Genomic DNA, 16772 nt, shown 5'->3' with positions numbered 1-16772 from the left:
GTTAATTTCCCTCCATCTCCGGCAAGTGTTGGAGCGAGGGGGTCACATTCCTCTGCAGGTAATGTTCCCAGTTTGTTAAGCACATTTTAAAAGAGACATTCGGCATCTTAATGGCCATTTAGCAGTGTTGGCTATCAACAGTCTGTGCTGGGAGCCTGTGGGGCTGGCTTACAAGCTTGATTAAATATTTAAAAGCTGTTCATTATGTGGTGGAACTGTGACAATAGAACATCTGCATATTTAAGAAAGCACATTTAAAGATTCTTCTTTTGTAAAAAAGAAAATAAGCTGCTACTGTAAATGCGAAGGGCTGGTGTTTGTCTGGCTAAAGAGGCATAAAAACAGGACAGCATTTATCAATCTTGCCCCCTTTTTTCCAGACTTAGTTACATGGAAATGAAGGATGCTGACTGAAGAGGCTGGACTCTCCTGTCGCACCCAAGCAGAGAAATGCAGCCTTGCCACACAGACTCATTTTGGACACTGCATATATAAACCATATCAGAATCTGGAAAGAGCATTTCCCCCTTGTGGAGACCAGTGTTAAGGATGGGGGAGAAAAGTGGCTTCCTTTGCAAATCTGCCTTATTTTTTACAACGCAAACAAAAATGCAGCCATCCTTCAAAATGCACTCTTCTTTGAATTCAGCAGTGCAGTTCTCCGACCAAAAGCTGTGTAGGGAAATGCATGTGCTAAGTGCATTAAAAAATATATATATACACACATTTGTCAAAATAAGATTAGAAAAAATTCTTACAAAAATGTATCCATTAGGTGATATGTGCATTTAAATGCTGACAAATTTTCCAGAGGACTTTTTTAAAAAAAAATCAAATTGCAAACCATATGGAAATGGGATGAACTGATGGTTTTATTGGCATCCACCTGTTTTGGGAGACAATGGAAGGGTGTATCTTTGGGCGTGAAGTCAAACTGTTGGACATTAAGACTGGAAAAATGGGAGAACAACATTTACAAATTTGTCCATCCCTAGCCGTGAAGTCTTTTAAAAACTGCTACATCTCAGCATATCAAAGAATCCCAGAATCTTAGCAGTATAAGGTTGGAAGGGACCCTCAATGGTAATCTAGTCTAACCCCATACCATGCTGGAATTACAGTTAAAGAATCTTTGACGGATAGCCACCCAACCTCTGCTTTAAAAACTCCAATGAATGGAATAGGAAAACTAGTGGAAGGGAAGGACGGAAGCCAATGGCTCTATGGAGCATAAAGTAGGATATATGTAGTAAGATGTGATGTTTTGTTGGTGGGTGTTGGTTGGTGATTGTAAATCTCAATAAAAATCAATAAAAAAATCCAATGAAGAGGAGTCCATCACTGTTTGAGGGAGTTCATTTCATGTATTTTTTTTTGCATTCTCTTTATTAATTTTCATTACACACCAATACACACCAGACAAATTCATCACAAACAAAAAATAAACCAAACAACACGGCTAAATAGAAAAAAAAGCAAAGAACAAAAAAGGGAGGGAGTTCATTTCACTGTAGAATAGCTCTTAACGTCAGAAGATTCATGCAGCATTTGAATAACTATAGCCACTCCAGACCTATTTTGCAGCCTGTGAACCTCTACAGCAGTGTTTCCCAACCTTTTTTGGGCAAAGGCACACTTGTTTGATGAAAAAAATCTCGAGGCACACCACCATTACAGCCCCGTGACGTCAGCGCGCAGCGTCATGCCGGGAGGGACGCACGAAAGTGTAAGTTTCAATTTTTTCCCTCCCCCTTGCCGGGGAACCTCCAAGCTTTGGGGGTGGGGGGGAGGAGGCAGCAAAGCGAGGCAGGAAGGAGAGCGCGGCTTGGCTGGGTGAGCTTTGGCAGGGGCAGAGAATGAGAGCCACGAGGCGGGCGCTGCGGACGGAGGCGCTGCCCGCCGAGCTCGCAGGCAGCCAGGCAGGCAGACGGCGAGAGCCCCGCGCTGGGCGGCCTCTCCTCACCGCTGCCGCCCCGCCTCTCGCCGCCCGACTCGCCCGCCTCCCTCCAGGCAACATCTCGCGGCACACCAGGCAACATCTCGCGGCACACTAGTGTGCCGCGGAACAGTGGTTGGGAAACACTGCTCTACAGCACCAGCACTTCTTTGTATTTCAACAGCAACAACAATCCACCTTTCACCTCACAGTCACTGTGAGAACAGGATGCTGGGCTAGACAGGTCATTGGCCTGATTCAGGAGGCTCGTCTTATGCTGTTATGTTCTAATAGGAGGCACAAGACACCCAACTGACAGAAATGTGGTGTAGACAGACAGACCTGCATTCCGATGAGAGCCATCTTCAAATATTTCAAGGGCTGTCACAGGGAAGATGGCGCAAGCTTGTTTTCTCCTGCCCTGGAGTATAGAACTTGAACCAATGGATTCAAGTTACAAGAAAGGAGATTCCGACTAAACATCAGGAAAAACCCGCTGACAGTAAGAGCTGTTTGACTGTGGATTGGACTCCCTCAGAAGGTGGTGGACTCTCCTTCATTGGAGCTTTTTAAGCAGAGCTTGGATGGCCCTCTGTCATGGATGCTTTGGCTGAGATTCCTGCATTGCAGGGGGTTGGACTAGATGACCCTTGGGTACCTTCCAACTCTACAGCTGGACATCCAGTGTATGCACATGGCTCCCAATCCAGAAGTGATACAAGTACAGAAGCCTTCTCCTTACGAGAGATGAAGCAGCCCAAATCTCAAGAACTTTCTTTTCTTGAGGGAGCTGACTCTGGTACTAAACATGGCTGCCTGCAACTCAGATAAGGAAGGCCCACTTAGGAGGCTGTCTTGGCAGCTGCTCTGTTAGCTTTGCTACTGGTTGGTTCTGTGATTTTAATTCCATGATTTTAATTCCATCTTGTTTTTAGTTGCTATGTTTTAAAAACCTGCCATAGACCATTTGGTGCAGGGTGGGCTGTGCAATAATCTTTGTACTCCATTAGATCTGAGTGAGATTTTCCCCACGTGTTTGGAAAGTTCCTGGGGGAAGTTGCAAAAGCAGAGCTGAAAATCATTTTTTTTAAAAAAAGATTACTCACTTCAAAATATTCCTAAAGAGAAGATGGCTGAAAATCCTGCCTATCTCCTGAAAGGAGATGAAAAAAATATAAAAGCTGGAGAGGAAAGCATGAAGTTAAGCAACAGGCAAATAAATGTGGACTCTCATTTTATTGAGATTTGCTGGAGTCCACAAAATGAATATCTCACAAGAAACTGAAGAAAAAATTATTTTGGGACATTCAAAAATAGCAATAAAGAAAAAGTCATATTAGACTGATTGTGTCAGAATTGGGGATGTCAGAAGCCCGTGAAGGAAATTTGAAGAAATACCATTAGTGGATGCCAAAAAGCTGTATGTATCCTAGCAATACAGCTAGGAGTCATTTTGGAATGAATATGCCAAATACTGGAAATAACTGTATTATATATAATTGGCAGATAGAAGAGTGGAAATACTTCCTTTTTCTTCTTTGTTTCTTTGTATATGGTTTTTGATTGTTTTGAATTGATGTTAAATAGTATTACTTGTAAGTATGAAATGAATGATATGATATGAAGATACACACAGAGAGAAGATTGATAGAAGAAATCCCTGTGAGAGAGACAGAATAGAGTGGTTTTTCTCAGGGTTGGGACTGAGAAAGATGGGAGCTGAAGATTAAGATAGAAGGTTGATAGCCAATAAAATTTTGTATTTGTGTGGTTGGTCATCTCTCTCTCTCTCTCTCTCTTTTCTTTTTTCTTTTGTTCTATTTCAATATTAGCTTTGTTTGGTTATTATTGTATTATATATAATTATATATATTTTTTAAATGATATTTATTGAAAAAAGAATTTTTTAAAAAAATTACAAGAAAAAAGACAAAAACAGAAAAAGAAAAAGAAAAAATAAAACCATCATTTTCAAATTCTCCACTTTCATTAGCTTCTTTCCATGACCTCCTCCTCCTCCCATCTCTTGTATCTTAATGTATTATATATAATTATATATATATTACAGGTTTATTAAAACCTTTAATAAACTTGATGTTTTTTTAAAAAAAGATCTGAGTGAGATTTTCCTTTGGGAATATTTTGTATATTTTGAGAACCTGTTGGGCCTATTTCCTTACTTACTACATACTTTATAACAGAAATTAGAATGAAGAACATCTAAGTCAGAGGGAAACGTGGGTTCTTTCTAAGAAATTAGCCACTGTGACCATACTGTGCTTTTCACAGGACCTGGAATTATAGCAGTAATTGAAGGAAGATGTACTGAGAAGCTTTGTGTGATTTTTTTACTGTACTACCCACACTTAGCCTGCTAACTTTAGTATTTATATAAACTGGCTTCAGCACAGTCCCCATGTGACATGGGGGTATTTTTCATGCTGGCTCTGCATATAGAAGTACCTTAGTAGTGTCCATCTTTAAGATATATATTTTTTCAGGAAACCATGGGAATTTGTTTTCTCCAAATAGTTTTAAGTTTAGTTGGGGATTATAATTAAGTAAAAATGGATACGCTAGTCAGGAACGGACTCCCTCAGAAGGTGGTGGACGCCTTTGTTGGAGATTTTTAAGCAGAGGTTGGAGGGCCACCTGTCATGGATCCTTTAGCTGAGATTCCTGCAATGCGGGGGTTGGACTAGATGACCCATGAGGTCCCTTCCAATGCTACATTTCCATGATTCTATAAAGCAGGATTTAAGTATAGATATTCTGTAAAACAGTTCTTTAGGCTTCAGTCCCAGAGAGGAGAGAGACAAAGGTGGAGGAACGGCCACATCTAACACATGCAGGGCAGAGGTGAGGTGTTAGATGTGTTTACAAAGGCTGGCACAGGTTGACCCCCTTTCTGGTGTGTGCAGAGGAATGAGAGAGATGCTTCTGGAATGTCTAGCTTTAGCCCTCACTGACATTGGGGAGGACCTGACTGCAGATATTTCCAGAACCAATCAGAGGAGGCATGCAGTGCTGGATCTCCCTCTCTAAGGGACGGCTTCTGCCTCACCTCTCCCCCCCCCCCCCGGGATAGGGGGACTTAGTGCATCCTAGGGCTCCTGTGTCACCCTTCCAGGGTCTATAGGATTGCAGGGTCCCAGTCAAACCACCCCTACAATACAACATAACCTTAGTTTAAAAAGAACAGGTAGAATGAAAATGAAACAAGAATGCCTCTTCCTGGACAAGGTAGCACACACAAAGAAAAGGGGGCAAGACTGTGCTGGACTGCGGAGGTTTGGTAGTTGGTGGCTGTTCAGAGAGAGCACTCTTCTAGCCTTGGGAGAGACAGAGGAACAATCCGAGCAGGGAGTCTCTCTACCTGGAGATGCTGCCAGGCATTGACCCTTGGACCTTCTGCATCCAAAAAGATGCTCTGCCAGTGAGTTGTGGCCCTTCCTCCTGAAAGAGTCACTTGGCTTCTGCCTCACTGCGTCTGAGTTTTGCTCTTCCCATTTTGGATATTCACTGTGCTCTTCTCTTCTAGCTCCGTAACAGCTTGCCTTTCCAGCTCCTATTGCTACCTGCTTTTGCTCTCCTTGCAAACATTTCTCTGCTTCCCCAAAACTTTTCCACCTCATTCACATCCCTCTGTTCTTTCCTGCTGCGTCTCTAACTTTGCCCTCCTCCTCCTCCTCTGTTCCCAGATAACTTCTTGCCTTTGTCGTTTCCTCTGCCTTGGATTTCATTCTAGGAGCTCCTGAGAGCTCACCAAGTTTTCCCCCCTCCTGTCTTTCATTTCTTCATCTGACTTGCATATTCCCATTTCTGAGTCTCGGAGCTCCCTTGCTCTACATGTCTGTATCTTCCAGCCATGTAGCGTTGCTTCCTGAGTTCTCTGGAGCATTAGAGCATTCAGAAAACTTTCCCAGGATCAGATGAATGGGAAGATTGCACTGTGGTCTCGACAGCAGCTATTGAGTTTGTATGTCACCAGAGGCAACCTTCGTGCAGTGGAGGAGTGGGCAGGTGCCCCTCCGCTCTGTCACATGCCCCAAACAACATGTGAACTGGGGACTCCATGCCAGCACCAGATTGTATGAAAGCCCTCTCAGTGCAGTTTCTTTCTCCTAGTAAAGGGGAAGTGGAGAGTGTTGCATGCTTGAGTTTGTTGTTGAGAGCGCCTGATGTTGAGAAGTATATATCCTTCAGAACATTCAAATTTCTCACTAGGGCTCTACAAATTTGTGTAACAAAATTTAAAGCAAGTATGGGAAATGTAAACCACTATTAGTAGCAGTATTAGGATTGCCATGTTTCAAGAAGTAAACACCTGGACAAAAAAGTTGTGAGAAGTCGGTAAAGATAAGATTTAAATTTTAAGTTTTTAAGGTTTTCTATAAGATAAGATGAAAATAGATTAAGGTAATGTAATGACAGAATACTATGAAATATGGAAAGGATTTGCTGCATAATTATTAACCAGGATACAAAAAAAGGGAGGAGGAGGAGGTCAAAGAAAGAAGGTAATCAGAATTGAGGATTTGAGAATGATGGATTTATCTTTGTCTGTTTGCGGTGTATTTTTGTTTTTTGAATTTGTATTGTTTGATGTGGTTTGTTTTTTCTTTGTTTTTTCTTTTTTTCTTTTTCTGCTTTGTTTTTTCTTTGTAATTTCAAAAAATTTCAATAAATATCATATATATATAAAAAGAAACTCATATAAACTGAGTCTACATGTTGATGGCCTCTGCTGTGGGGTTCAGATGTAAGCTTTGATGAAACTGAGTTTTGGAATAATTTCTGGAGGTGTGTGGGTGAATGTATTGGCAGCACACTGTGTGGAGTCTTTAAGTTGGAGTTTTTAGCCCTCTGGCACCAAATTTGATTTTCCCTTTTTGACAGCTTACTTGGAGAACAGTCAAAGTCATAGAATCATAGAATCATAGAATCATAGAGTTGGAAGAGACCACAAGGGCCATCGAGTCCAACCCCCTGCCAAGCAGGAAACACCATCAGAGCACTCCTGACATATGGTTGTCAAGCCTCTGCTTAAAGACCTCCAAAGTAGGAGACTCCACCACACTCCTTGGCAGCAAATTCCACTGTCAAACAGCTCTTACTGTCAGGAAGTTCTTCCTAATGTTTAGGTGGAATCTTCTTTCTTGTAGTTTGGATCCATTGCTCCGTGTCCGCTTCTCTGGAGCAGCAGAAAACAACCTTTCTCCCTCCTCTATGTGACATCCTTTTATATATTTGAACATGGCTATCATATCACCCCTTAACCTCCTCTTCTCCAGGCTAAACATGCCCAGCTCCCTTAGCCGTTCCTCATAAGGCATCGTTTCCAGGCCTTTGACCATTTTGGTTGCCCTCCTCTGGACACGTTCCAGTTTGTCAGTGTCCTTCTTGAATTGTGGTGCCCAGAACTGGACGCAGTACTCCAGGTGAGGTCTGACCAGAGCAGAATACAGTGGCACTATTACTTCCCTTGATTTAGATGCTATACTCCTATTGATGCAGCCCAGAATTGCATTGGCTTTTTTAGCTGCCGCGTCACACTGTTGGCTCATGTCAAGTTTGTGGTCAACCAAGACTCCTAGATCCTTTTCACATGTACTGCTCTCAAGCCAGGTGTCACCCATCTTGTATTTGTGCCTCTCATTTTTTTTGCCCAAGTGCAATACTTTACATTTCTCCCTGTTAAGGTTCATCTTGTTTGTTTTGGCCCAGTTCTCTAATCTGTCAAGGTCGTTTTGAAGTGTGATCCTGTCCTTTTCTTGCGCAGGGGCCATGCTAATCTTCTCTGTATCGTTCCAATTTTAGTATATGTGCTTCCAAAACGAGCACAACCAGTCAACCAGCCAGAAATCAGCCAGAAATCTCCTCACCACCACCAAAGAGTTTCAGGTCTCTCTGACTCTTCTCTGAGGATAGTAAGGGAAGCAGCAAGAGAATGGAGGATGTATCCTAGGGAGAACTAGATTTCTTGCAAAACAAAACACTTTTTCAAATGGAAAGACCCACATCAAGAAAAAATATTTAAGGTAACTCACCTCAGAAGACCAGAAGCCTTTTTATCAGGGATAACAGGAACAGATACCCCCCCCCCAAACCCCCAGAAAAACCTATTTATTTACACAACAATGGCAGAGGAGTGGCAGCTGAAATTGACAAATATGCAGAATTGGCTAGTTTGACTTGTAAAATTATAGATAAAAGAGAGATTGACTTTAAGGAGTATTGGAAGATTATTTTGTAGATAATTTAAAAACTCACTGGAAATATGTTAAGACACAAATAGGATTTGACTGAGAACTGAACTGGAAAGGATAATAAAGGGTTTGGTTTTTTTAGAAGCGAAGGCACAGAGTAACTATAATGTGCAGAACAAATTGAAATTTTGGGGAAACCATGGAGGGAGGGAGGGTCTGAGGTTGACTGATTGATTGTAAAACCTGAAATGTCAGATTATTGTTGTTTTTTAAAATATATATGAAATAATGATGATGATGATGTCACAGTCAAGATTTGAATCCCATGTAAAAAAATAGAAAGACCCACATCAGTACAAACCAAGGGAAAAGCTGCATCTCTTTGAAGTCTCCTTGAACTTGACGGTTTTATCATCTGTGTGTGAAGTAAAGTTTAGAGGGGGTGGGGTTCTGATCCTAGTTTTTGCTAAATTAGCAAGTCTGCAAGTAGAGTTCTTTTCAGGATTTCTTCTTTTTTCCTGAAGATGAACATCCCAGGAGTGCTCCACCCGCCTCTCTCTCTCTCTCTCTCTCTCTCTCTCTCTCTCTCTCTCACACACACACACACACACACACACACACACACCCTCTTTGGTGGATCATGAGAAGCATTTTTGAGTTTGTGTTTCTGGTGTCCAAAATAGACAAATGGGTTTTAGGCCTAGACTTCAATTATTAATGAAAAATATTGTGTTACCAGAGGCAAATCCAACACCGAATATCTCTCTCATGCCTCTGGCATCCAGCAATTTCACTGTTGTCTGCAGAGCTCAGAGGAAAATCCTTCTTCTCCCTCTCTCCTCCCCCTCACAACTCCCCCCCCCATACCAAACTTCAGTGGGGCTTTGCAGGAGAACTCCAAATGATGTCTTGAGTCAAGGTGCAAGCAGTAAATAAAAACGATCGTGGCACGCTGTTACATTGCCTCTATTTTCAGGGATTAAAGTATCCTTTCTTGACTATTGCAGTGATTTAGACATGGGTTAATTAAACATTTACATACATGTGCTCAACAATATATCGTATGGTACGATAATACGCACTTTAATCAGGATCTGTGGGTGTTGTGTGTTTGCTTCTTCCATGTTAATTGGCTTCATGCTGGCTCCTAGCTTAGGTATTTGACTAGATGGAAACAGAATAGACGTGGTGTTTTAAATATTTTAATTAGGACCAGAAGTTCCCGGCTCGCTCATTTCTCATTGGGTTGTTTTTCATGCATGAATAAATTAGCGAGCATGGAGGCACTTTGCAGAAAATAGTTGCCCTCCAGCCATAAAATGAGTCCTGTTCATTAATACTTTAATGAAATTAGCTGTGAGCAAAATATTACTCCTTTTAACTGTGTTCTAATTTCTTAATTTTAATTAGGCACATAATTGTAGTGTGCAGAAATGATCTTAAATGTGCACCAGGAAAAGTTCCATCACTGTGGGCCCTCTCTGTGGCTGAAACCTGAACGCAGACTGCTTTGCTCTGTACTTCTTCTCATTCCGGGCTCCCTCTCTCTAATCTAAGACTCATTTCTGCTTCTGCTGTTTGGGCTGCTTTTTCCAGAGGGGTTATATTTGTGAAAGTTTTTTCACAGCAAAGGCAGTAGCCCTTTAAGACCAGCTCCTTAATTGCACCACACAATTCTGCCTTTATGGGAGGTGCGCTTGTACAGTAATGCTAACTTTTAAGCTGCCACAGGAATCTTTGGGTTAACTGTGTGCAAGTCCTGTTCCCAAATGCCAAACTGAATGCTCAGACAATGAGGAACACCCTTTGCACACCCTTCCCTTCTGGAGTATGGATTCTTCTTGCCACACCCCTTCTTCCCTCATGATGAATGAAGCAGCACTTAGTTGTAAAATTAACCATGGGTAAAGCTAACCAGGGTTTCCACTTAGCCAGGTAGCCTGAGCCAGAATTTATCTCTATTTCACAAACATTTTCAGCAGTCAAAGGACACTTCCATTCTTGGATGTGATTTTTGGAGCCTCTGTTTGTGGCAACAGTTAACCCCACTCGTGTTGCCTTCTCCTGCTCTTACTTTCAGTTGACCTCACTTGCCCTTGGTGACATCATCTCACAGTTAAGCCTGATGGGCTACCACATGTTGTAACATCAGCCCATTCATTGTGTGATCCCTGCCTGGGTGGGATCAATTGCAACCCTGGAAGCTGTGCTTCCACTCTACGTTGTCTTCAACGATCTCATCACATATCCAAATCTTATTGGTTACATAGCATTGCGATATCATCTTGCTCACTATGAGCTCCCTGACTATTTGGACTCATTCAGGAATTACCCAGGTATACTATGGCACAAAGCAGAATTAAAACCGGATGAATATTTGCACAATATAAATGGCTGCTTAATGACCTGGATATTGAACATAGAGACAATTCAAGATTTGACACAAGCATCAAATTCTGGTCAAGTATGAAATGTGATGAGAGTTAAAGGCATTACATTGATGACATAATTTTGGATTCCATTTAAAGCATGCATTGTAAATGGGTATTTCAGACTGCAGTCTGGTCGTGGGGCAGGGGCAGGGGCAGAGGGATCTAGCTGCTCACCCACAGTTGCTGAATAGATTAGATGGATAGATATAAATGTTCACATTTTATTAAAAAATATAACAAAAAAATGCAAAATCTTTACAAATTCAATTTGCAATCAACTTCTCTCCCCTCCTTTCTGCGGTTATTTAATTCATATCTTTTTATTACTGCCTATCGAATTGAAACCTATTTACTAATTTCCCCTTATCTTCCCCTTTAATTATCTCTTACTGCACATGTTTATATCAATCCTGCTAATGTTTTAATTTGCTTACAATATATCTTCAAATAATAAATATTTCCCCCCATACTGTTTTAAAAAGTCACTCTTGATTTCTTATTCTTCCAGTAAGTTTTGCCATTTCTGTTGCATCAGTTGCAGAGTACAGCTCATTCCTGAGCTGGAGGAAGGTACTTTTTATTAGAATGCTCCCATACATTTGGGAATGCTCCCAACATTTCTCAGAGAAAATAGGGTAACATTTCTCATTCCCCCCAACTGATCCTCCTTGACTCCCCATTTTGTCACCCCCACAAAAAGAGAGCATTTCCACCATGGCTACACCAATGGGGCACAGCATACACACCCTCCACCATTCTGAGAAAACCCTTTAATCCCAATTTTATTTTATTCTTTGGTAGATTTTTCAAAAAGAAAAACACACAAATAAATACATTTTTTAAAAGGGCAAGATTAGACACAGGCACACAACGCATTTTTCAAAATATTAAATCCAGACTCCTTGCACTCTGCTACCTTTCTTCCCACCCAGGGCAGCCCTGGCCTCAGAGCCAGGGGGTCCCCTGGGCCATGGCAGGGGCAGCAGTCTCTCCCCCGCTCGCCCACTCTCCAGCAGCCGCTACAAGCTGCCCAAGGGAGGAGGCCACTCGCAGCAGCCACTGCCACCACCATCGTCACTTGGGACAAGCGCTGTCTCATCCTCCTCCCTGGGCTCAGGGGCAGTGGTGCTGGTGGGGGAAACAGAGACATTCCGGGAGCCAATTTCGTAATTCCAGGACTGTCCTTGAAAAATCGGGACCCTTGGAGGATATGTGCTCCAGCTTTAGTTTTATTAGCCGATTAAAGAAATAGGCTGCTTCCCATCGTGAAACTACCAAAGGTTAAAACAGAGCAAAACACAATGCCCAAGTTCAATTTTAAAACCCCAAGTTCAAAGGTGTTACTCTTAGTATATAAAGCCCTGAACAACTTGGGACCAAATTACAGATGCCGCATGACACCTTCAGAGTATCTGACGAAGTGTGTATTACACACGAAAGCTCATACCTTGAAAGCTTATAATTAGTTGATCTTAAAGGTGCCACTGGAATTATTAAAAAAGATTTTTCCATCTTCCATCTTTGTTATTTATTATCACATGATACCTGTTCCGTATTTGTAAGAAATTGGTCTTTTAGTGTGACAGTATGCACACTTTGGAACTCCCTACTTATTGACTCCAGGCAGGCACTTTCATTGTCCTCTTTTGGGCACCTGCTGCAAACATTTTTTATTTTTTAATTAAAAGCAGTTTTAAACAATTTTTAGTCATAATTTTATTATTTTATTATTTTTGTAACTCTCTTCAGGTGTTTTTTTTTTTTACAACCAAGTGGTATATGAATTTTATGAAATATTATATGTATTTCAGAGCTTAAAATTTAGGATATTTATTTTAAAACATTCTTCCTTGTGTTGCTTTATTGAAGATTAAACTGAGCTTCCTGAACAAATATTTGTTTTGGCTCTTTTCTTAACCTCACAACAATATTGCAAGTTGCTTGGTCTGAATTGAAGAGAGACAAAACACTCAGGAGTTCAGGCAACCAGCACCATTTAGCACTTGCTGAAATGAGATGCCTAATTGATATGCTCCCCCCTCCCCCTCCGTATTTGCATGGCCTGCTGTAACTGGCACCTGCTCTAAATAATATTGATATTTCTTAGTTAAATAATATATTATGGCTAATTGTAATACTTCATTATACCCACAATTAAGTGAGCTGAAGTTAGTTTACAATTAATACTAATATTGGCTGATAAGTAATTTGAATGCAATTTGCTGCTGTTAGCAGATTGCCACTGGAAACAAGAATGCAAAGGGAATTCGCAGCTCCCCTGGCGATCTTGTTTTTCAAGATAAACAATTTTAAATAAATTGGGTGTTATGCTCAGATAATTAATACAGTCATTAGATGAAACACTCTGCTTCACTTTTGACCACTTCATTGTCAGAATATTTCTCTCTTTCTCTCTTACACACACACACACACACACACACACTTTGGCTGTGAAGCAGAATCCACTCCAGTTAGTAAAATGAACACACAGTAAATCTTTTGTTTGAGTGTTGTAATGATGACTCCCAAGAGTGAAACAACTGAGACTTGAAAAAACACATTTCATTAAAACACCAGTGTGCAAATCTTGTTCCACTGTTGCTTTTCCTGGCAGCCAGTGTCACCGAGCAGATAATCCCAATCCAGCCTGCTTTAGGTGAGGCCCTAACAAGGCTTGCTGGGCAGCCTCTGGCAACCCTGCCTCCTAGCCTAACCTACTTCAAGGGGTTGCGATGAATAAGAATGACAAATAGGCTTTATCTAATTGCTCTAATGATACAGGCAATTATCATATATACAAGAACTCACTTTGTGCTTGGACACACTGTGTGTCCAAGAGATGGGTGTGGCTATGCAGATGTGGCAGGATTTTAGATGGCCAATGAGAATTGGTTCATGAAAACTTCCCAAGGGGATCTTACTAGATCTCCACCTACCCACCATTCTTTTTTCCCTTTTTTCTTTTGGACAGTTTTGTTGATACTTTTCATAATACACTACAATAAAAAGCAAACTAATCTAAACAAAGATAAAAACATAAGAAAGAGAAAGAGAAAAATGCACAGTCCTCTCTTATAGGTAGATCTTAACTCTTATCCTACACAGAGACAGGTGAACCCTCCCAGCGCTCACCTGGGAGCTTCCCTTTCTTCTCTCACCCCACCCCCAGGGAGATCTTCCCTTCCCTGCTTCTCACACAGTCCTCTACCAACCATCCATCACCTTCATCGGCATGTAGTCTCTTTGCTAACCCAGAGTAGAGAATAAAAGCAAGAGCAAAGAAAAAGAAAACATAACAGACAAATAGAAATAATAGAGGGATGAAAATGAAAAGAAAGAAAGAAGGAAGGAAGGAAGGAAGGAAGGAAGGAAGGAAGGAAGGAAGGAAGGAAAGAAAGAAAGAAAGAAAGAAAGAAAGAAAGAAAGAAAGAAAGAAAGAAAGAAAGTAAGAAAGAGAAATAAAATAAAAAGATAGAAGAAGAAAAATCATTAGAAGAAAATACAGAAGGGGAGCATCCTATTTTCCACCTACTGTTTACATAAGGAAAGAAAATATGGTGGTTTAAAAGTTTCAATTCATGTGAGCATCCATCTCCTCCACATTCTGTTGAACAATATTTCTTTTGGGTTAAAATTTCTCTAGATCACGGGTAGGTAAACTAAGGCCCGGGGGCTGAATCTGGCCCAATTGCCTTCTAAATCCGGCCCACGGATGGTCTGGGAATCAGCATGTTTTTTAATGAGTAGAATGTGACCTTTTATTTAAAATGCATCTCTGGGTTATTTGTGGGGCATAGGAATTCGCTCATATTTTTTTTTCAAAATATAGTCCATCCCCCCACTGTCGGAGGGAAAGTGGACCGGCCCCCTGCTGAAAATGTTTGCTGACCCCTGCTCTAGATCATTCATTTCCTTTCCCATGAAAAGTCCAACAGTTATTCTTGAATAATACTATTTTTTTCTGTCCCTGTCCTAATAATAATAATAATAATAATAATAATAATAATAATAATAATAATAATTTATTTCTTCCCCACCCATCTGGCTGGGTTTCCCCAGCCACTCTGGGCGGCTTCCAACAGAAGGTTAAAAATACATTAAAACATCAGTCGTTAAAAACTTCCCTAAACAGGTCTGCCTTCAGATGTCTTCTAAATGTCATATAGTTGTTTATTTCTTTGACATCTGGTGGGAGGGCGTTCCACAGGATGGGCGCCACTATATTAAAGCCTCTTCACTGTGATCACACACATGACCAATATTCCATTTTTATTTCTTATTATATGCCCACTTATTCATGTACAGTTCCATACCTTCAGCTCCTTTCCTGCTATATTCTGTTTCCTGTTATGATTACAATCGTATCCCAGTCTCGTCCTTTGGAACCTTTCGTTTTCATTTTTCCAGTCTTTTTCCAGAGGTAATACCATAGCTTTAATAACAACATTCTCTATAAGTTCACTCCAGATCGTATACAGAGTTCTTTCTCTCTGCTGAAACTGAAGAAAGGCCAGGACTGAAGTCTCAAAGCTAAAAGTCTCAGCTGCATTGGGACCCTATCCAGGTAGTTCTCCAAATCTCCAAACCCTAGGATGGAGGCTATTTTCATTTCCACATGACTATTTGTTGCCTTCAATTGGGTTCTTTTTTGATCCAGTCCTACCAGCTTTCCATCCATTTGGTCTGGGACTTCTGCATATTCCCCATTTCCATTTTCTACCTGATATTTCTCTGACTTGTCATCTGGTTCATTTTGTTTATTTTCTTAATCAAACATTGTTCTGATCATTTTTAATTGTTCAGTCATCAACTACTAAACAATACCAACAATCACTGGTAGATCCAAAAGTACCTTTATCATACTGGATGTTATCAATATTCTGATTATTATTATTAGCTACTCAATTCTACTTAACGTATCCTCCATCACAGTCCTTGGCTTCCACAGCTGAGACAGTTACCTCAAAGCAATTTTTTTTTCATGGTTACAATAATCACTCTACTTTTAGTTGGGAGTTTGTTAAGAGGGAGATAGTAAAAGCACAACGTCAAGCAATACCAATGAGACGGAAACATGGAAGGTGCCTAAAGAAGCCAGGGTGGCTATCTAAAGAACTTTTAACTGAGTTAAGATTAAAAAAGGATGTGTACAAAAAATGGAAAAGGGGGGAAACCACCAAAGAGGAATTCAAACAAATAGCCAGCACATGTAGACACAAAGTCAGAAAAGCTAAAGCACAGAATGAACTCAGGCTTGCTAGAGAGGCTAAAAGCAACAAAAAAGGCTTTTATGGGTATGTTCGTATGTTCGTAGCAAAAGGAAGAACAAAGAAACAGTGGGGTCACTCAGAGGAGAAGATGGTGAAATGCAAACAGGAGACACAGAAAGGGCTGAACTCCTCAATGCCTTCTTTGCCTCAGTCTTCTCCGATAAAGAAAACAATGCCCAACCTGAAGAATTTGGAGCAAATGATTCAGCAAAGGAAACATAGCCCAGAATAACTAAGGAGATAGTACAAGAATACTTGGCTAGTTTAGATGTATTCAAGTCTCCAGGGCCAGATGAACTGCATCCAAGAGTATTAAAAGAACTGGCAGATGTGATCTCAGAACCACTGGCAGTCATCTTTGAGAATTCCTGGAGAACAGGCGAAGTCCCGGCAGACTGGAGGAGGGCAAATGTTGTCCCTATTTTCAAAAAGGGGAAAAGAGAGGACCCAAATAATTACCGCCCAGTCAGTCTGACATCAATACCAGGGAAGATTCTGGAGCAGATCATTAAGCAAACAGTCTGTGAGCACCTAGAAAGGAATGCTGTGATCACCAATAGTCAGCATGGATTTCTGAAAAATAAGTCATGTCAGACTAACCTGATCTCATTTTTTGACAGAATTACAAGCCTGGTAGATGAAGGGAACGCAGTGGATGTAGCCTCCCTTGATTTCAGCAAGGCATTTGACAAGGTGCCCCATGATATGCCTATACCCCCCTCAATTTTTCAAACTGCACATCAGCTTCACAACTGTACAATTCTTCCCCCAACTCCACATTTTGTGAACATAAAAACCCGTGTTCTCCACCCTTTTGGGTGAAAACCAATGCTTTACCCTGTTTCAAAATCATTGCTCCTTAGGGGGTTGCTATTGTTACTGTAGAGTTGGAAAAGGTTCAGAAAGGGGAAAGCAAAATGATAAA

The sequence above is a fragment of the Podarcis bocagei genome (genome assembly GCF_964188305.1).
Source record: "Podarcis bocagei genome assembly, chromosome: 14".
In the NCBI taxonomy this organism is placed as follows: domain Eukaryota; kingdom Metazoa; phylum Chordata; class Lepidosauria; order Squamata; family Lacertidae; genus Podarcis; species Podarcis bocagei.
Note: the sequence above shows the minus strand (reverse complement) of the source record.